Source organism: Melanerpes formicivorus, unplaced genomic scaffold (assembly GCF_026170545.1).
Source record: "Melanerpes formicivorus ecotype bairdi unplaced genomic scaffold, bMelFor1.0.p_v2 SCAF_24, whole genome shotgun sequence".
Classification (NCBI taxonomy): Eukaryota; Metazoa; Chordata; class Aves; order Piciformes; family Picidae; genus Melanerpes; species Melanerpes formicivorus.
This window is the reverse complement of record NW_027142376.1, coordinates 9,843,607-9,864,372: the sequence shown is the minus strand read 5'-3', so window position 1 is coordinate 9,864,372 and position 20,766 is coordinate 9,843,607. Positions and strand designations below refer to the sequence as shown.

The following is a 20,766-nucleotide window of genomic DNA, read 5'->3' as shown; positions in this document are numbered from 1 at the left end:
GGAACAAGCCATGATGAAGTTTCCAGGGGTCAACACCTGAAGCACTTCTCTTGTCATGGTGTAAGTCTTGTTCAGTACGTGTTCAGTTTGCTGCTGAAAGCTGTCGCTGTGTGGACTCAATGGAATCCTGAGCATTCACATTGTTATGCTTGGAATGACCTGCTATTAGCCCAAGGACTGACCACTTTTCAAAGAGTAATTAATTCCTTTTAACCCACCAAAACAGAGCAGAGCATGGGCTGCCTGGTGGCATTAGTGAGAGGATTGAACAGCCAGCAGCCCTCTTGTCACAGTGATGGGAAGGAGAGATGAGGAGGACTGAGGGGGTGCATTAGTTCTGTTCACATGGGAATGGGGAGCATGTAATAAAGAAGTCATTCAGAAATAAATACTTGGCAGAGAGTGCTCACCCTGCTCACCACTGGGAGTCATCGTTTGTCACTCAACAGAGGCTGGAAAGGAGCTTGGGATGATACAGTCCCACTCTGATCTACTCACTGCTGGTATAGCCCCCGAGGTTGAGCTGTTCAGTCTGGGTCTCATCCAGTCAACTACTGACAAAATCTCAAAAGAAGGAGGCTCCAGTACTTGACCTTGCTCAAGGTGAGTATTTTTTTCTCCTCTGCCCAAAGTTCTCCTTGATGCAGCCTGTGCCCATTGATCTTAGGTTTTGCAATGTAAAAGCAAGTGCTGCCCCACAGTCAGCAGCTCCTCCACCACAGAGCTGCTCCTCTGAGTCTGGTCCCAGCCCCAAGGGCTGTCCCAAGTGCAGGGTTTTGCATTAGTTTTTTTCTGGATGTTATAGCCAAGAGGTAGTCTCACAGGTCCCCAGCCAGCCTTTTCTAGAGCAGACCTCAGCTGGTATAGCTAATGAAGTCTCACTGCAGTCAGCAGCAAAACTGTTAGCACCTGTCTCTGAATTTAGAGGGAATGGTTGGGCTGTCCTCCAGAGGATGGCAAGAAAAAGGACATGAAAAAATCCAAACTAACAAAACCAAACCCTAAAACAGAACGTCCCGGTCCCTTCAGTCTTTTTTTGGATGATGAGGACAAAGTGCCAATTTCTGACAAACCATGGCTGCACTTCAGCAGGGCCTGAAGCTGCAGTCCGTGGAGCAGAGCTCTGACACAGTGAAGAGACAGCCCCCTGTGCTTGGACACGAAGAAACCCGTCCAGCCCTGAAACAAGCCACTGGAGGGAGCCCAGCTGACAGACACCAGGAGCCAGAAGATTATGTAAGTGTTTTTGGAGTGGTTTGGCTGGAATCATTGACTTTTTCAGCAATGGTCAATATGCAGCGTCAGAGAGCTCTGAGAGCCTCTGTCTCAGATTTATTTGCTTTCAAAGCTGGCTTCCAAAGGAAGTTTTGCACAGTTGTGCTGTGTTTGTGCTGGGTTTGCCCCCCTTGACAGGTTGGATGGTGTATGTGTCAGTTTCCAAAAAGAGTTGATAGCTGCTCAGAAGCCTAAACATCAAATTTCTACAAGTTGCATGAAAATAGGCAGCAAATAGTTGTGAAAGTTAGTAAAGTGAGGTCCTCCTATGAAATGAGTTGGCTGGAAAAATATATACAACTTCTTGGACCACAAAATGTCCAGGTCCAAGCCTGTTCAGAGAAGGGCAACAAGGCTGGTGAAAGGCCTCGAGCACAAGCCCTATGAGGAGAGGCTAAAGGAGCTGGGATTGCTTAGCCTGGAGAAGAGAAGGCTCAGGGGAGACCTTATTGCTGTCTACAACTACCTGAAGGGAGGTTGTAGCCAGGTGGGGGTTGGTCTCTTCTCCCAGGCAACCAGCACCAGAACATGAAGACACAGTCTCAGGCTGCACCAGGGGAGGTTTAGGCTGGATGTTAGGAAGAAGTTCTTCATACAGAGAGTGATGGGCTATTGGAATGTGCTGCCCAGGGAGGTGGTGGAGTCACTGTCCCTGGAGGTGTTCAAGAGGGGATTGGACATGGCACTTGAAGCCATGGTTTAGTAGGCATGAGGTCTTGGGTGACAGGTTGGACTTGATGATCTCTGAGGTCTTTTCCAACCTTATTGATTCTATGATTCTATTATTTTAGTCTATTTAAAACATTAGAGACCCCACAGAGGAGAAAGTTATAGGGGAGTTGGTGGACAGCAAGCATATGCCATAGGAGATCAAGAGTCAGTGGTCAAGGAGATACTCATTTAGATGTTACCCAGTGACTTTTTCAATATGGTTCCCTTTTCCTCCACCACTTCCCCACAATGCCCTTTCCCCAGACCCAGGTACTAGTTTTATGCCATCTCATGAAATCCAGCTGCTACCTTAATGCTGAGACAGCATTTTCAGGAACATTATGATGCCATGGAGAAAGCTCAGAGACTTAAGGTGTCCTAGTTTTTTAGCCCATGGGATTTACCATGCATCTCTATGGTGCTCAGAAACTTCTCCAACACTTTTGGACCCCACAAGAAATCCTGCTTCTCCTAACAGGACTTTGCACCACCTGATTCAACAGTTTTAGTCTGAGAGTATCTGCATGACAATCTCCATGTCCCTGTGTGAGGGTGGTGGAACCTTGTACCCATGGCAATCTGTTCCTGGAGGACTGGGGTCTCCTAGTCACAAAATGAGTGAGGAAAAGAGCAAACTGGGAGCCAAGGTAAGAGACAAGGAGAGGCAGAGAAGCTTGAAAGACAGGGTTACTTGCAATGCTTACCTAGCACCTCCAAGGACCATCTCCCCCACCCCTTCCTGGTCTTACTAAGTTGTAGTCTTCTGTGGGGGTGTTGTGGACAGGTTTTTGCAAGGGGTCTTAGAAGGAAATGGTAAACATTGCTCAAGTTTTGTAAACCTTTGTAAACAGATGTTCAAGCTTTGTAAACCAGTGCACAGGTACTGTAGACAATTGCTCATATTTTGTAGACCATTATTCAGGTTCCAAAATGATTGCTACAAGCCTACAGAAAGTGACAACACAACCCTTTGATTTTACTTGCACATCATATCCACACATGCTGGGGAGCAGCATTAGCATTTTGGCAGCAGTGTAACATTATGAGCTCTCATTTATTTCTTGTCCACGTCAGGTCCTAGGAGATGGTATCCAAATGCATCTTACATCCTGGCAAGGAACACTCAGTGCCAACAGAGGCATTCAGCAAGTGGACAGAGAGGTTCCTGAAGCAGAGTTTTCACGTTAGCACACACTATCATATACACTAATAGATTAAAAGATGATGACAAATGAGAGCCATAACACTGTTATGCACTGAACTGCATCAGCAGCCAGTCCAGCCTGTAACATTGCTTGGCTGTGAGTAGTGTGTCCAGTTCTGGGCCCCTCAATTTAAGAAGGACACTGAGGCTCTTGAATGAGTCCAGAGAAGGGCAACAAGGCTGGGGAGAGGCCTCAAGCACAAGCCCTATGAGGAGAGGCTGAGGGAGCTGGGGTTGTCCAGCCTGGAGAAGAGGAGGCTCAGGGGAGACCTTATGGCTCTCTACAACTCCCTGAAGGTAGGTTGTAGCCAGGTGGGGGTTGGTCTCTTCTCCCAGGCAACCAGCACCAGAACATGAGGACACAGTCTCAAGCTGCACCAGGGGAGGTTTAGGTTCAAGGTGAGAAGAAAGTTCTATACAGAGAGAGTTTTTAGCCATAGGAATGGGCTGCCCATGGAGGTGGTGGAGTCCCCATCCCTGGAGGTGTTCAAAAAGGGATTGGATGTGGCACTTGGTGCCATGGTTTAGTAGTCATGAGGTCTTGGGTGACAGGTTGGACTTGATGATCTTTGAGGTATTTTCCAACCTTATTGATTCTATAATAATCTCAGAAGGCTCCTCTGGGGCTAGAGGAAGGACTGGCACATGACAGAAGGATGATAACTACCAAGCTTCTTGCCCAGAACAAACCTGTCTTCTGAATAGACAGGAGTGTTAGTTCCAGAGTATTAAATTGATGTGCTTTAAAAAGAACCCAGACCCCATGCTGCAGTGCATGTGTCTTTTTCTCTTGGGTGTATCACTTCACTCAGCATCATGACAGGTGGAACGGCCTCTAGGTAAAATGCTGAAGCTTTATGGTACAAAACTGTTTTCTCCCAGCAGTCCCAAGTGTAACTGGGAGAAACTGTAGTGAAGGAGTAAAAGGGAGCATTGGTAGCATTCATCTCTGTGGGCTTGTCCTTGTACTCAGGGGAAAATGTGCCTATATTTAGCACGCAGAATTAGCACTGAGGCGATTTTCACATCACCGGTCCTTTGGCCTCCTCACACTGTTTGTGGTATCTGCTTTCCTGAAGAGGATGAGGCCACATCAAAGCAATCACAAGGATGGAAATGTTTTCAGCAGGAGAAAAAAGGATCATCAAAAAGCAGAGCAAGAAGATCTCTGAATGTTCCAGGCTGTGGGCTAAATTTGGCTCATCCTAGAGAATAGAGTGGCTCCACCTCAAGGCACGAGGTCTCCATACTTTTGCTCATGGGATTGCTTATTTGTTTCACGACTTTCTTTTATCCCATTGTCTCCAGATGGCCAGAAACTTGTAGTTGAAAGCACAACCATTAACTGTGTTTTAAAAGGACATCTTATCAAAATGAATGGGTTTTGCTTTGAACTCACAGATTTTTTCTCTTCTACCTGTGAAATGGTATTACTTCTTGCTTTTGAACAGGTCACATCACCCAGTGCAGTAATTGCATGCAGCAGTTATGGAATTGCTCTTCATCTTTCTGCAAAAAGGCAGCAGTTGGGAGAGCGTCTTGGCTGTCATCCTGAGGCAGGTACTTCCCGGGGACAACAACAACAGCACCTGGAGGCACTGATCCCCCATGGGGAGATCAGAGCTGCCTGCAGGTGCTGGTGTGGACCTGGGGAAGTTCTGAGCTTCAGCTCTCTGCTGGGGAAAGCAGCAGCAAAGCGTGGGCAAACAACCTTTGCCAGCTCCACGTGTCTCACTGGCTCAGTGAGACAGCCTGGAGAGCTACAGGCTCTCACCATTCTCCTGCCCAGTGCCAGAAGCAGAAAACCTCCCCCTGCAAGAGTCAAATGCTGCCTGATCCTGAGCAAGAGTATCACATGAGCTCAGCTGTCTGCTTGGGGATGGAGAGAGCAGAGTGGGTGAGGAGGCCTCCTCAATGGCATGAGGACATGGACACCTAGTGTGACCTTGCTCCTTGCAAGAGAGACATTTTCAGCAGAGCACTTGAACTGTGACCCACTGGCTCCTGGCTACCTCCTTTTGGGAGCCCTGAAAGGACTAGCAGGGGACACACACCTCAGCAGGATGCAACAGAAAAGGTCTGCAGCTCTGAATTCCTGTTTACTGGCCACGTTGGGACTAAATGTCAATACATTGAAGAAAAATGGGCCCCTCCTGTGTGTTGCCTGCGCTGGCTGCAAAGCCCTGCTTTGGCTGACAGTATTGCCCAGCCTTCCCCAGCCCAGGACACTTTTCAAGTCTTCTCTCTCCAGCTTTACCTGGAAGGGATGACAAAGGCCCTACAGTAATGAGTCCAGGAATGAGTCCAGGGAAGAGCAACGAAGTTGGTGAGGGGTTTGGAACACAAGCCCTATGAGGAGAGACTGAGGGAGCTGGGATTGCTTAGCCTGGAGAAGAGGAGACTCAAGGGTGACCTTATTACTCCCTACAACTACCTGAAGGGAGGTTGTAGACAGGCGGATGTTGGTCTTTTCTCCCAGGCAGCCAGTACCAGAACAAGAGGACACAGTCTCAGGCTGCACCAGGGGAGGTTTAGGCTGGTTGTTAGGAAGAAGTTCTATACAGAGAGAGTGATTGCCCATTGGAATGGGCTGCCTGGGGAGGTGGTGGAGTCACCATCATTGGAAGTGTTCAGGAGACTTGATGGGGTGCTTGGTGCCATGGTTTAGTTGTTTAGGTGGGTTGGATTGGTTGATGGGTTGGACATGATGATCTTGAAGGTCTCTTCCAACCTGGTTTATTCTATGTAATTCTATGTAATACACAGTATTTAGATATGATATTTACGTTAGAAAATGGACTTGAAACAGAGCCTTGTGGATTGTAACTCAGTGTTTAGGAGCATCTGTTCAGAGGGCTCCTAGAGAGGTAACCTGGTGGCTTTTGCCCCATTGACTGAATTGAGTGCCACTAATTTCCACCTCCTGCAGACTGGCAGGAATGAAGTGAGGGATACATACAGGAGCCTCTCCCAAGGGAGCAAGTGCCAAAATAACTCATCTGAGGAGGTGTCCCACGCTGGAGAGCTACCTAATGCCAGCCATGACACCGGAGTTAATTGCAGCCGTCAGTAGGTGCTTTTCATCTGCAAGGCCTGCTCGGTTTAATTAACCTTTGGGGAATTAGCATTTTGTTGACTGGCAGTACCTGCTCTGACTTTCTGCTAGTGTAAAAGAAATTCTGTCTTGATTGCAGAGTGACTTGTTTCACGCACGGCGTGGCTGATGGCCACAGCAGGAGAGGACTGCTTCTCACATGGCTGACTTCACCAGCCTCAGACCATCAACTGGCCTTCGTGCCAGACCATCAACTCTTCCGTGCCAGATGAACCCCGAGCCACTCACCTGGGGATTAAACATGGCCTGTCTGGACCTCTCCTTCTGACAAGTTATGTGGGATGGCATCTTCTGCGTGGCAGCACTTGACACACTCTCAGCTCTCTCATACTAATGCACTTGCATATTCAGCTCTGGTTTGGGGGAACTCCAATGAAATCTGCTGTAAAACAGTTTGCTGTAGAAAGGATATTAGCTGTGGAAAAACAAGGAAAAGCGCTGGTTTCCCCACAATATCCATAGCTACAAGGAACATAGCACTTACCCTTCCCTGCCAGAGAGCTACAAATTTCTTACAGTCTGGCTGTAAGTTAAAAGCTGAAATACAAAAAAGAGATGGATTTAGGCCAATTAGGAAGCCAATACACAGCCACCCAGCCATTGTCCCCGTGATTTAGCAGTCATTTCAAAAGACAACTAAACATTCATACCCTTTGCAGCAGCCAAAAGCAACGCAGTCTGCTATCACAGTGCTCTCCAGCACATTCTCTGGTTGAGGTTTGGTGGGTTTTTTATCCCCTCTCCAGGTATATCAGTCCTGGTGTGAAACAAACTGCTCGGCACTGGTGTGTAAGGAAAGGAGATATTTTGGAACACATTCTGGGCTGTTTTTCTTGAGGGAATGTCATTGGATTTCCAATTGCAGTTTCTGATAGAGCTGACCAACTGCAGTGACTCATTTGTTGCCATGTTGCTTGAGACCACACTTACCTAACTCTGTATTTCCACTTCCTGGAAAGTCCTTTGGCAGAGCGTGACATAACTGATCCCATAGCAATTTGTTTTTTATAAGAAAGTGAATGAGGCTCAGTTTGACTGCTTCTCTTCTGCATTTCCAGGGAACAAGGGTTCAAAAGGGCCCTTGCTGCTTCTAGCCTCTGTGTTTTCTGTAAACAGAGCTGTAAACAATTTCAGACCCTGAGTTTACACCAGTTACTTCACCAGGGAAAGCATCCTGTCATTGGGTTGTTTTGGTTTGATTCAGCAGTCTCCCCACACTCTGGTTTGTCAACAGTTGGCCAGCACGGGGATTGCAGAGGGCTTGTGGTACTCTCTCCCTTAGGAACACATTTTTTTTTCCAGTCTTTCTACCTGATCAAATTCTTTGGTTCAGAATATTATTCATCCTTCCCTGGCCTCCCCATACTAGCCTGGGTAAGAGTAGAGGTTTGCATCTCAACAAAAACAATGAGTAATTCCTCAAAACGATTGGATGAGCTGAGACATCTCAGCCCATCCCATTGCAGGTGTCTCAGTGGCAGCATTTGTCTGGGCTGTTCAGACTTCAAGTTTCTCATCTAAGAGTGCAAAGAAATTCTCAGTTGAGATTATGGTGCAATCTACATTAACTATGTACCCAATTCTCATTGCTCTGGAAGAGACAAGGAGAGGCAGAGAAGCCTGAAAGACAGGGTTACTTGCAATGCTTACCTAGCACCTCCAAGGACCATCTCCCCCACCCCTTCCTGGTCTTACTAAGTTGTAGTCTCCTGTGGGTGTGTTGTGGACAAGTTTTTGCAAAGGGTCTTAGAAGGAAATGGTAAACATTGCTCAAGTTTTGTAAACCTTTGTAAACAGATGTTCAAGCTTTGTAAACCAGTGCACAGGTGTTGTAGACAATTGCTCATATTTTGTAGACCATTATTCAGGTTCCAAAATGATTGCTACAAGCCTACAGAAAGTGACAACACAACCCTTTGATTTTACTTGCACATCATATCCACACATGCTGGGGAGCGGCATTAGCATTTTGGCAGCAGTGTAACATTATGAGCTCTCATTTATTTCTTGTCCACGTCAGGCCCTAGGAGATGGTATCCAAATGCATCTTACATCCTGGCAAGGAACACTCAGTGCCAACAGAGGCATTCAGCAAGTGGACAGAGAGGTTCCTGAAGCAGAGTTTTCACGTTAGCACACACTATCACATACACTAATAAATCAAAAGATGATGACAAATGAGAGCCATAACACTGTTATGCACTGAACTGCATCAGCAGCCAGTCCAGCCTGTAACATTGCTTGGCTGTGAGTAGTGTGTCCAGTTCTGGGCCCCTCAATTTAAGAAGGACACTGAGGCTCTTGAATGAGTCCAGAGAAGGGCAACAAGGCTGGGGAGAGGCCTCAAGCACAAGCCCTATGAGGAGAGGCTGAGGAGAGGAGAGGGGTTGTTCAGCCTGGAGAACAGGAGGCTCAGGGGTGACCTTATTGCTGTCTACAACTCCCTGAAGGTAGGTTGTAGCCAGGTGGGGGTTGGTCTCTTCTCCCAGGCAACCAGCACCAGAACAAGAGGACACAGTCTCAGGCTGCACCAGAGGAGTTTTAGGCTGGATTTTAGGAAGAAGTTCTTCATAGAGAGAGTTTTTAGCCATTGGAATGGGCTGCCCATGGAGGTGGTGGAGTCCCCGTCCCTGGAGGTGTTCAAAAAGGGATTGGATGTGGCACTTGAAGCCATGGTTTAGTAGTCATGAGGTCTTGGGTGACAGGTTGGACTTGTTGATCTTTGAGGTATTTTCCAACCTTATTGATTCTATAATAATCTCAGAAGGCTCCTCTGGGGCTAGAGGAAGGACTGGTGCATGACAGAAGGATGATAACTACCAAGCTTCTTGCCCAGAACAAACCTGTCTTCTGAATAGACGGGAGTGTTAGTTCCAGAGCATTAAATTGATGTGCTTTAAAAAAAAACCAGATCCCATGCTGCTGTGCATGTGTACTCAATTCTCATTGCTCTGGAAGGAGAGTCAAGCCCTTGAGCTCTCTGAGGTTCAATCCTATTTGATGCTCACCTGCACCAGCTTGGCTCACTGTGACTCTCAACTGACAAACCACCCTCAGCCTGTGGCAGGTGTCAGGCTTTCAGGCACCCCCCTCTGAACAACAGCCACAATAACAAAAATCCAACCCTTATCACTGCTTGTGTCTGTGTCTGCTTGGGTTAAACCTCTACCTTCCTGAAACACCTTTTTTTATGACCTTTTGCATTTTGTTTTACATCATCCTTCAGTTAAGCATCAGAGAGCGTTGAAAGGGAAGGCTGCTCTGGAGATGATGGATGAGGCTCCTGATGCTCCCTACCTTGCAGCCCAAGAGTCATTTGCTAATTTCCTCAGCTAACACTGACAGTCACCAGCCATTTCATCACAGCCAACCAACCTCTTTTCAGAGCTTGCTGTCTATCTTCTGATAGCAGTGACTACAAAATCTGCTGCCTACAATACTGTCAGAGCTTTAATACTTTATTGCTGTTGCTTTCAGCCCTTGCTCTCTCTCCTCTCTTAGAGCTAAGATAATTTAAATATAATATTGCACAATATGGTGCATCTTGCATCTTTGCTGCTCCAGAGCTTTCTTTTTTTGTCTGCTTGCTTACAGCATACTACTCAAGAGCTATTCTGTTAACTGCTTTATGGAAATATTGCAATAAATCACGTTCTTGGTGGCTGTTTTCAAAGGATTTTTGTAGGAGGAGCTCAGTGGCTTTCCCATTGCTTCTTTAGTGCAGATTATAGTGTTTCATGTAAATTGAGTACTTCTAGTTTAGTGCAATATCTAACAAAAATCCCAGAGCTTCCTCTCCTCCCACCAAGTCCTTTGACTTTCAGCTTCACTAGACAGGGTGTTACCCTGTTTGGCTGACAGCCTCAGTGTTGGAGGGGGCTTTTAGCCTGAAGGAAGAAGGTCTTCCAGGTCTCCAGAGTGCCTGGCACTAAGGGCAGCCTTGTGCTCTGCAGCCTTTGCCCCTGGCCACCCCACAGTCATGATATGAAATGCATGATCCTCTCTTGCAGAGGATGCTCCAGCTGCAGAGGAATGCTGCAGCAAACTATTGTAAAGGCAACAGCTCCTTTGGTAAGGCAAACAACACATCTGGCAGTCAGTCCAAGCTGGAATCTCCTCAGGAGACTGTGCTGAAATCATCTCAAGAGCCAGTGGTATTTTATGTTCCCAGGAGAGTCCTGAGAGTTTGATTTTGTCAAGCTCTCTGTATGCTGCTGTCTCCCTCTCAGCTTTTTAGCTATGTTGAGATGCTAAGCTCTTCACACAGCCAAAGCTGCAGTGGTTAGCTGTGACCAAAGATTGGGAAGAAATTGTGTAGGCCTGGTAGCTATCACATATGGCCAGGTGGGCTTCAGGAGCTGAAAGAGCTGCTTGCAAAAAATGACAAATGCTTTAGTATCCCCTGCTGTTCAGGCTGTTTCAGGCTAAAACTTAACCCTGGACATCTTCAAACCCTTTTTCTTTAATGATGTTTTATGGCATTTTATGGCATCATTGCTAGGGAACACGCACACCTCCTTAGTGAAAGGGTCACTTTCCTCCTTGATGGCAACATCCCATCCCTCTGGCTGTCCCTGGTGCCCCATCTACACCTGTATCCTCCCACCTGCATCTTCAACACCAGCAGCCAGAGATGTGCAAACTGCTCCAGGCTTTGGTCTCCTTACTCAAACACTGTAAGGCATAAAATGTAGAAGAGTGCAAAAATTAACCAAAATCAAGTGTAATTTGGGAGGAAAAATATGAAATATGATGATGATTAGTTTCAAAACCTACACAGATCTTAACAGTGGATGCTAGAATTGTTTCCTGTTCTTATTTATTCAACTAAAAGCAGCTATCAGTGTTAAAGCATCTGGACACTTCATCTCTGGCAACCTGTGTGTGTGCAGATAGCTGTATAACAATGTACCATCTAGTTTGTGGCTCCCAAGTTCAAGAGGGACAGGGATCTGCTGAAGAGAGTCCAACAGGGAGCAACCAGAATGAAGGGACTGGAGCACTGTCCTATGAGGAGAGTCCAAGAGACCTGGGGCTTTTTAGTCTGGAGAAGAGAAGACTGAGGGGGGATTTGATGTTTATAAATATCTGAGGGCTGAGTGTCAAGAGGGAGGGCACAGGCTCTTCTCCGTTGCACCCTGTGATAGGACAAGGGGCAATGGATATAAAGTACAGCCCAGGAGGTTCCACCTCAACATGAGGGGGAACTTTTCACTGTGAGGGTCACAGAGCACTGGAGCAGGCTGCCCAGGGAGGTTGTGGAGTCTCCTTGTCTGGAGACTACCAAGACCCATCTGGATGTATTCCTGTGTGACCTGTGCTAGATTCCATGGTCCTGCTCTGGCAGGGGGGTTGGACTTGATGATGTTCAGAGGTCCCTTCCAACCCCTAACATCCTGTGATCCTGTGTGTGTGTATTACATGTGCACACACGTATGTAAATGCATAGGAGATACGTGCAAGGACATACACACACGTGTGTATATTATGCATACCCATGCACAGGTGTGAGTGTAGGAATAAACACAGATGTGCTTCATGGTGCTGTCTTCTATCAAGCAGGACTCAGCACTGTGCCGGAGCAGCTGTGACACGATTTCACACCTAACGCATCTTACACCAGCAAATTTCCTGGCAGAAGCCCTGGCTCATTGGTATGGTGTTCACTCCAGCTTCTGTAACTTCCTGAAACTTGTGCTGCCACTTCAGCTGTCTGACTAAATGCCCTCCTGCAATTCCAGCTGCAAAGCAGCGCCTGTCAGCACGCCTGGCTCTTCTCATGAAGTATTGATGTCTCACACACTCACTGCCGCAGCAATCAGAGGAGAAAAGGTTACTGGCTATGCATGTGCACTTTCATATGTATGATTTCTGCCAATCTTTGTGCCTCCCCCTTTGATTCTCCAACACCTCCGAAGGCTTGTTGAGGAGCCAGCTGAGCAGCCACCTCGGTGAGGAAGCGCTCCAAGCTGGTTTGTCATCTCATCACAATGGCCCAGGGAAGGTGGGTGGTCTCTCCAGCTGGGCTTTCTGAAAAGGGCTGTCTGGCTGTTTAAATAGCAGTGCTTCCCTGGAAAATGTTGAGCCCTTCCTTTAATGTGGCTGGTTTTGTTCACATGCTGCCCTGGCTGGCATGGTGCTGATCCTCTGTTGTTTCATCCGGGCTCAGTGCTCGTATTCCTGCTGAGCACAAGGGGTGGCCAAGGGCAGCCAAGAGGGATCTGGTCTTGTGTGAGTCCAGCCTGGCTATACCTTAGAGCTGCTAAAGGAGTTGCTCTAGCCCACAACCCTGACAGAGCATCCCAGCAGATTATTGCTCCACTTTGCCTTAATTTCTGTTTCTAGTCTTTGAGATACATCCCTGCCCCTTCTGACCACAATTTGGCCCTTCTATCAAATCAGAGCATGACAGATCCTTGCCCGTGATGGATCCGCCCAGAGTCATCTAATCTTGTGAATATCCAGACCAAACACAGGCACAGAGAAATGGGGAGCATGAAAGTGACAGGGAGAACAAGGGAAATATGAGGGTTTTATTCCTCCATGGATACCATCAACGAGTGCAAGTCATCTTTCACGTGGTGGAATCATAGAATCTCTTAGTTGGAAAAGACTTTAAGATCATCAAGTCCAACCATAACCTCTCCCTGTACAGAACTGTTAGACCATGTCCCTAAGCTGATCATTCAAATGTCTTTTAAACACCTCCAGGGATGGTGATTCCACCCTTGCCCTGGGCAGCCTGTGCCTGATGACCCTTTCAATGAAGAATTTCTTCCTAAAATCCAACCTAAACCTAACTTGGTGCAATTTGAGGCCACTTTCTCTTGTCCTATCACTTGTTATCTGGAAGGAGAGGCTGGGCCCCCACCTCACTCCAGACTCCTTTCAGGTAGTTTTTGAGAGCAATGAGGTTTACCCTCAGCTTCCTCCAGGCTGAACAACCACAGCTCCTCAGCTGCTCCTGAGGGACTGGTCCAATCCAAGCAGTTGTCTATGCCAGTCAGATGAGAACTACATCCTCTTCTGACTCTTCTATTTGGAATCATAGAATCAACAAGGATGGAAAAGACCTGAGAGATCATCAGGTCCAACCTATCACCCAACACCTCATGACTGACTAAACCATGGCTTCAAGTGCCACATCCAATCTTTTTTTTAACACCTCCAGGGACAGTGATTCCACCACCTCCCTGGGCAGCACATTCCAATGGCCAATAACTCTTTCTGTAAAGAACTTTCTCTTCACCTGGTGCCTAAACCTCCCCTGGTGCAGCTTGAGACTGTGCCCTTTTGTTCTGGTGCTGGTTGCCTGGGAGAAGAGACCAACCCCCACCTGGCTACAACCTCCCTTCAGGTAGTTGTAGACAGTAATAAGGTCTCCTCTGAGTCTCCTCTTCTCCAGGCTAAGCAACCCCAGCTCCCTCAGCCTCTCCTCATAGGGCTTGTGCTTGAGACCTCTCACCACCCTCATTGCCCTTCCTGGACTCATTCCAGAAGCCTCATTTTATCCCTCCTGCTCTAGGGGCTGCCTGTGCTGCTGGGTCACTTCCACAGGGATTGCTGCTGACCCTGGCAGATGTGAAGTGGGAGTGAGGAAAATGTGAAGTCGGAAGTGGTGAAAATAAACCTTGCCTTGATAACTACAGCACCACGAAAGAACAAAAACACCCACTACAGCCTTGTGAATTTGGGAACTGGCATTTATCTGAAACCTATCTTCTTGGAACCAGCTTCAAAACCACCACTGAACAAATCCAGCAAGTTTATGACTGTAAGTTAAGAGAACAAAAAAAAACCCCAAACACCCTCCTTTTTATTTCAAGAAGAGTTGTTCTCTATAAAGGGTAATTCAAAGGCCCCAGGAACCAGGGGGAAGTTTTTATTGATGCTAATGAGAGGAAGGAAGAGGTGCTGCTGGCTGCAAGGTAAGGTGCTTTATATTTGACCCAGTGAAGTTAGAGAAACAATTACTTTTGTTTTTCCTCTTCAGTAGGAAAATACATCAAGTGATTATCATGGCTGGCTCTGGACACCCAGCCACTGTGAGCAGAGCCAGCACCCTTGTGGTGGCAGTGAAAACCAAGAGCATGAAAGAGAGCCATAACACTCAGAGCTTTGTAAAGGCAGCTGTAACAGCAATGTATGGAGAAAAAACAACGAAACAGATGAGTTTCAGAAGTACCAGAAACAAGCAATTATTTCAAGTTCTGTAGGAATAAAAGATGTGGTTACATTTAATGAAAACCAGTAAGTTTTCACTTTTGAGAGGGAAACGTGCAATAGCCTCCAGAAGTACATCCCCACCATAAAAACTGGCTATGAAATAGTTAAGGAACAGATGTAAACACCAACACCACTGTCTGCACAGGTGCTGCACAGATCAATATGGTCCTTGAGTCACAGCCCTGTAGAGCAGAACTCTCCTAAAGACAGCCCTTCAGTGCAGGGGGGCATTGGCCTGACCTGGCCTCATGCCCCTTTGGGTGACCCTTTGTAGCAAAGCATGTTTCTCCCAGCTTCTGGTCCTTAAACAGGGCTGTTGGAAAGAGATCTTCATAGCTCTTCTTCAGCTGCACCTTCCCATCTGGCTCTAAACAGTGGGGGTCAAATCCCATTTGTGACAAGGGAACAAAGAGGGCAGAAGCTTATTTAGAGACACCCAGGCTCCTTGGGCGCTGCGCCTGCGCCAGCACTAACCCCATCCTTTCTCAGTGACCCAGTAACATTTGGAGTTTTTCACTCTACCCTTTCCAAATGTCACAACACAGCCCTAATTTCATCAAGCTTCGATCTCAAGCTAGCCCGAGGTGCAGTGGAAGTATGTGGTAAAAGAAACCCCTACACCAAAGATGTACAGTTCAGCACAGCTCAAACACCAGCAGGGATCATCACCCATCCCAGCAGACACCCCAGGCATCCACCTCACCAGGCACAAGCACTTCACACTCCCTCAGTTTCGTTTGTGCCCCACATAAAGCCTGAAGAGTTGCAGCCTCGTTCAGACTCGTCCATCTGGACCAGCTGGTAAGCCTCCGTTCCTGCAGGACTTTGTACCAAGCACATTTCTCAGCAGGACCTAAATGCTATTGCTATTTACAGAGCAACCAACCCACAAAGGGCTTTTACAAACCCCTGAGGATGAAAACGCAGCCACCTCGAAGTACTTAAGGCTTCAGAAGGGAGAGATGAGCTGCCTGCAGTGGTCGGTCAGGATTGCCTGGAGGGAACTAGTGCCTTCCCCCCGCTAGGACACGACACTTTGGCGTGCTGCAGGGAAACAGCTGTACTGTGGCACCTGGCCTCCCGGACCCTTCATACGGTCCCCTCGGGGGCTGCTCCTCCGGGCTGTGCAGCCAGGCTGCGGGGACAGGCATTGCAGGTTGCTCCTCCGAGCGGCAGCCGGGCAGGGGCCGCACAGCGGCGCCTCCTGCTTCCGTCAGGCTGCGCTGCGGGGAGAACGGGAGCCCGGCACCAGGCAGGAGGGTTCCTCTGCTTTTAGCAATGTTATTAACTGTTTTGATTAATGCAAATCCATCTGTCTGCGGGGAGACGGAGGGGGGGGGGGGGGTGTGGTGGTGCTGGGTCACACCGATGGAGCCAACAACCAGCAGCTGCCTTCCTGTTATTTCCATCTCTGTGCAGCCTCCCACCGCCGCTCTTGCAGACGTTCTTCTGAACTCCACTTAATTCACAAGTGTAGAAGGGGGGTGGGGAAAAATGGACTTAGATTGAAGCTATAAATAATTCACTGCTGGTTTTATCCAACATGGGTGAAAATTGCAGGCACCAAATCTGCAGTCCCTATATGTCAAGCTCAAGTCATTTATCAGGAGAAGGAGAAAGAAATACTTGGGGTAAGGAGGGGGGAGGGGAAACATCTAGCTAATGAGATGTCCATAGTTGGAAAATTAAGCAAAACTGCATTTAGGAGACTCAATTTAGGCGCTCATTTAAAAAATAAATAAGAAAATAAATCAGTCACTAGGAGCAGACCATGAAGTGCAGCCAGGCTCTTCATTTTCAATTAAGCTTTCTGTTTCACACAGTCCGGCCTTTTCACTCTGCTGGTTGGCTTCACTGATCCCTAAACTGATACAACTTTACCTTCAGCTCACAGGAACTGGAGAATGCCACTCTTCTGCAAGCGCCAGCAGCCTTTGTGATCCTCCTTCACTCGCCAGGGGTCCAGCTCAGTGAGCTCCCGGGAGAGGGGCGGACAGCACAGTTGCTCTAGATCCTCTCCTGCAGGCTTTGCAGCTCCTCCAGGCAAAGAGCAGCCCAGATGTACGGTGGCAGATGCACAGGAGAGGGCCACTTTGCAGCTGGACTCCTTAAGGCCTTTGACAGTATCAGCAGCACTTGCTGGTGTTGCTGCACCTGCTACTGTAAAGGATAGCAAATAGCCTCTGAATAACCATTTCCAGAGATGACCCTCAACAAGCAGTGAGCAGATAGGGGCAAATTAGCTTAAAAGACATCATTACTTTAAACAATATCATCTCTTCTGTAAGGGGAGCCCGTTCAACCCAAGCAACAAAAGATATATGAAAAGTGACTATTTGAAGTACTGAGATGGTGAGAAAATAAATGTGGTCAGCCTGCAGTGCAAAGGAATGGATTATTAAGACTGGATATCAGTGTGAAACTTGCCAATAGATCTTTTCTCCTGATCTTTCATTCTTTTGGCTTGGACACTGATGGGACTGTGGGACTAGGATGATACAAATTGCACTTAAGATACTTCAGGTGCCATTTGGAGTTCACAATGCTCATGACTAATCAGAGTGAAAGAGTGAAAAGCTGTTGCCAGTTGCATTTTGTATAAAGAAAATAATTATTCACTGCTTTTTGCTTTCTGATTAAGTAAATCTCAAGTAAGCCTACAGTAGCTGTGGTTGTGCAAAGGCATCAGCAAAAATCTATTTGCTTTTCCTTGTGTCAAAGAAGCTGCATCATTCTCTCCTCTCCCCAGGAGAATCTGGTGTCCAGGGCATGAACACAGGCAGCACCACATACTCCTCTGTCACAGGTTGTGTAGGGTGAACTCTCCTTCCTGGCCACAGGCGCTCCAGCTTCCAGCCTGGCCTGGAGCTGCTGCACAGAAACCTCTTGGAACAGCCCCAATGGTTTGGTTGCCTCGTTGTCTGTTCATTCACTTGGCTGGTGCAATGTGCTAGCGAACCTTTGAGACAACCTCCAGGGCAGTGGGAGACAGTCATGGGCTGGGAGGAATGGGAACAGCTCTGAGCTGGGGGCAGAGCTGCCAGTGCTCACCATCAAGTCTATAGCTGGCAGCAGCTTTACTGCCAGGGCAGCAGAGCTTGTATCACCTCCTGCACATCTTACCTGAGTCATCACGTGACAAGACACTGGACAAGATGCCATTCATCTTGCAGAGTAAAATGGTGGTGAGAAAAAGTTTTTAGCTAGCACTTGGATTCCTTCTGTCACTGCCAGTGGTGCACAGCCTGTAATGAGATGACCTGAAATTTTTCCATGCTGAAGAACAGCTTGCTCTGACTTTCTGAATAGTAATTGTGAGTCCCTCAGGACATGCCTGGCTTTGCTGCTCTGCAGTCTGTGCTGCAGCAACTCATTTGGAAAGTATGCTCCATTGGCTCAATGCACAATGGAGAGCTGGATGGCATCTGTCCATGCAAAGTGCATACATGAGGGCTCCTGCTTTTGTCACTAATAGATGATCAGCAGAACTTCCTTCCTTCTCTCTCATGAAGGTGTGGCTGGTTTAAAGATGGAGGAACCTATTGAAAACCCAAGCACCTGAGCCCTTAGTTCAAATTAATATTGTAGCTCACAGCAACTTGCAGCTTCTGTATGAAACTTAATGGCAAGAATTACTGAATGAAAGCATAAAGCTACAGCATAAAGGAGTTTGCAGTTTACTGACACCTCACAGACTTGAGCTTGCTTGAAGCCACTGCTTACCTGCTTAAATTAAAACACATGTGATAGCATTTGGAAAGGTAAGTCTGTGGTGGCAGAAGCACTTTACAAACACAGAACTGGGCTCTAATAATGCATCAGGATTCCTAAATGTCAGTTAACAGATGAGCTACTTGCATGTTTATAAAATGGCAATATTATAGCTTGATGTTTAATAACTATGAAACTTTATCCAAATCTCTGCTTCAGCCACAATGAAGCTCAGTAAGTGAGTAAGAGAAGATGACCAGCCTAAAACATTGGCTTCAGTGGGAACAGACGACAGCAGCTGATGTTGTTCCTGATGCAGGATGCATTTCAGAGAGAACCAAGTTCTGTGCTAACATCAAAGCCCAGGCTTTGGACATCAGTAACACAACAGACTGGAAGGGGGAGAGTGCAGTAGAGGAGCAGTGCAGCACTTTCACTTATGTGTCTGCACTGAGGTTTCTGGACTCTGGTATCTTTTCTGCCTTGGAGCAGTACACAGAACAGGCTGCTTTCAGTTTCACTGAGCTGCTTGGGAGCTCATCACGGAGCCTCCCAACTAGGGGACAAGCAGCCAGCACCAGAGGGTGGGTGCTGCACACATGCAGGGCATGCACCATGTGTTTGGATCATTCAGCCACTAACTCAGGGCCAACAGATGTTCCCAGCTGCGCTTAGATAACAGTGCTTCCAAAAGTGCTTCTTGGCTTTCCACTATCATGAGAAGACAAAGCCTCCCAGAAACTGTGTTCATACCGTGGGTACAGTGGGGCTGGGCAAGTGTCCCCAGGGCACCTGACACAGGCAGGCTGCAGTGGCTGCAGCGTTAAATTGTTTGATAGCTGCATGGAACAGAGCCAAAAACCTTCTGCCCTTGGTGCTTCCTGCACCTGCAGGCTGATAGCCTTCGGGCTCAGGGTTCAGGTTCATAGATCCAGGAGAGGACAGCAAAGAGCCAGAAAACATCTCTGAGCATCTTCTTTGCGGGGGTGAATTGGCAGCTTAGCACTCAACTGGCAATTCCAGAGAAAACAATTCATTTTCCCTTCGAGTGGCATACAAGGAAAGCAGCTCTCTGCTGTGGTCAAGGGAAATGATGATGAAAGAAGAGAAATCAAACGTGTTTCTTTTCTGTCAGGCTTTTTCTCCATACACAGATCTTCACTTTCAGGACAAACAGACAACATTCCAGGCTAGGCTAAGAAAGAACATGAAAGCTCCTGAGAGAAAAACAAACACAACTCCCTTTGGAAACAAACGGTGCAATTTGAGAGCACACTGACAGACAAAAGTGCCTTGTCAAATTCTTCCACGTGCACTTTGCGTGGTGCTGGGCACAGGAACGTTGAACAAGGCTGAGGCACCAAATCATCATTTCTGCTGAAAGTTCCTTGCTTCATGGAACAACATTTCAGGCAAGATTTGGTGAGACTCTGTGGAACATCACTTTCAGAGAGGCCAGGGGCAGAAAAGCCTCTGCTTCAGCAATGTTAATCTTTCCTCTTGATCTTCTAGAAGTACAAAAAAGGCTCTTTTGTCAAATGCCTGCCTACGAAAGATGAATCATGCTGCTTTGCAATAAAGCAGCAGGCTGCCAAGGGACCCTCTTCAAGGTTATTGTTTTGAGTACCTGCAAAAAAGCCCACTTTTTTTTTGTTTTTTAGAAGGTTTTCTACTACTTAGAAAGGAAATAAGGGAGGAGATGAAAATAGAGAGATGAAAACTTGACTTAGCCAACTGTAAGACTGTGTCACTCATGGAAACGTGAAGTAAATTATATAGAGCACAATTTGAATGCTGCTAAATTGGTTTAAGCCAATTTTTTTTGCTGACAGCCTCCCCTTACAATCCCACCCCTCACAAATCCCCCAAAGCTGGATTAATCCATCGTTTGACTTCAGTATTGACAGCTCATGCCAGAAGATCTTACACACTGGAAGTGGAGACACAGCAGGGTGCAGCACACTCTAGCTCCAGCATGTTCTCCTTAGATTACAGCAAATAATTCAAGCTATTTTGTGCATTCACACTGGAAACTGTGCTCATTTTGCCAGCTGATTGCTGCTGGGTTCTGTTCTAGTGCTCAAAGTTACTGCCATGGAAGTGAATATTAATTTAATCTCCAAATCAAATTATTCACAAGCACTTGTTTTTCAGTTCATCACAGGTAGGAGATAGGTAGAAGCTCCATTTCCTTGAATTAATGGTTGCCCAGTTAAATCAGAAAGCATCAACATTCCTCAGGGCCTTGGGATTTAACCAGAAACAAGCCTACAGCACATGGACAATACACAGAGGTGGGAACCTGCACATGATATATCCCATGGAATGAGGGAAGTGGGACAGCCACAGAAAGAACCTTGACACCATTAGTCCTTGAGCTGACACAGACATTGATGCTGCTGGAGCCCTTTCTTGTGCTGCCCTCTCCAGTGACACACTCACACCACACAGACACCTCTGTGAGAGGAGAGGGAGATGCTAGGAGTGTGATGACAGAACAGCTGGGGACTGCACCAGTGTGACA

General features: G+C 47.2%; 1 long non-coding RNA gene across 1 annotated transcript; it reads left to right on the top strand.

Annotated features, from left to right (window-relative positions):
* The first annotated feature begins 413 nt into the window (after positions 1-413).
* On the top strand, positions 414-6,936 carry LOC137448433 (uncharacterized). Its single transcript, XR_010989088.1, has 3 exons — positions 414-603; positions 1,090-1,236; positions 6,385-6,936. It is a non-coding gene; the product is annotated as an uncharacterized lncRNA (long non-coding RNA).
* The last annotated feature ends 13,830 nt before the right edge of the window (positions 6,937-20,766 follow it).